Source organism: Uranotaenia lowii, chromosome 3 (assembly GCF_029784155.1).
Source record: "Uranotaenia lowii strain MFRU-FL chromosome 3, ASM2978415v1, whole genome shotgun sequence".
Taxonomy (NCBI): domain Eukaryota; kingdom Metazoa; phylum Arthropoda; class Insecta; order Diptera; family Culicidae; genus Uranotaenia; species Uranotaenia lowii.
The window spans coordinates 277174324-277175573 of record NC_073693.1 but is presented as its reverse complement, the minus strand read 5'-3'; positions in this window follow the sequence as shown (position 1 = coordinate 277175573).

Below are 1250 nucleotides of genomic sequence, written 5' to 3'. Positions count from 1 at the left end.
ATATTTGATGGAAAATTCCGAGAAAGTCCGATCCGGCCCGGTTGCCCGGATATCGTGAAAAAAGTCCGGATATTCCCCGGATTTTTTCACAATTTTCACAAAGAAACCAAAAAAAAAAAAAATCAAAGTTTTTGAGTAAGTTTCAGCAAAATCGATTAACGGTATGAAAATTTTCAACGGTTGTTTCAAATAATTTCGCTGATTTACTTTTATAAACCTTTAAATATTTAAGTGTTCCAAAAACTTTTTGGAAGTTTGCAATTACGTTAATAAAATATTAATTTCATTTTTTTTTTGCATTTTTTCTTAGCTTTTATATATAATAACACCTAAATTTTGCCCGGTTTTTGGATTTGAAAAATTGAAATCCATGCCCGGATTCTGCCAGGTTTTTAAAAAAAAAAATGCCCGGAATTGCTAGGCCCGGATGGAAGTGGAAAAAATTCTGGCAACCTTACTTTAGAAGTACACAATTAATGTTTAAAATGCTAGAAAAAAGGTACCCAATCAGAATAACTGTGCGACAAATATAAACACAAACAAGTGAAGCCCTTGTTAAGTATGTTATCGAAACATAATTTTTACATACTTTTTACTATCTTGATAAATTGCTCTCTTATGTATTTTATATACCTTTGGGTTACCATGTATCAAGGGTACAATATGAGGCGATTTGATTCATTTTCGAATGTGCACAACGAGATTAAATTTTTATGTCATTTTGTAGGAGAACATCAAATTTAACATATTAATTCAGTCAGGTATGCTTCAAATGAACTATCCTTCTCCCTGTTTTTTGGATATTCTTTTTAGATTCATTGCAGGCTGCTGCACTTGTAAATCGAGACCGTTTTTTCTTCCGGATAAATTCTAAGAAAATAAACTCACTTGACTTGTATAGTTAAAAAAAAATAAGGCTCTTGAAGGTAAAAATTTACAATTGGCGAAATCGAAAAAATGAAATTTTGTGACATGTACGCCTAGGTTAGGGTTGCCATCCGTCCCGCAAAAGCGGGACATGTCCCGCTTTTTTGTTGAATGTCCCGCCGCGGCGTCCCGCTTTTTACTCAAAATGTCCCGCTTTTTTCATGGAAAATTTTTATAAATTTCACTAACTTACACTGGAAAAAATCAAATTTCAATTCACTGGTTAACACAAAAAAATCTTTCCAATACGTTTTTTTTCTCGAAATAAGCTACACAACACAAAATAATGTTCGAATACATCTTTTTTCTCAAAATTTTTTCAG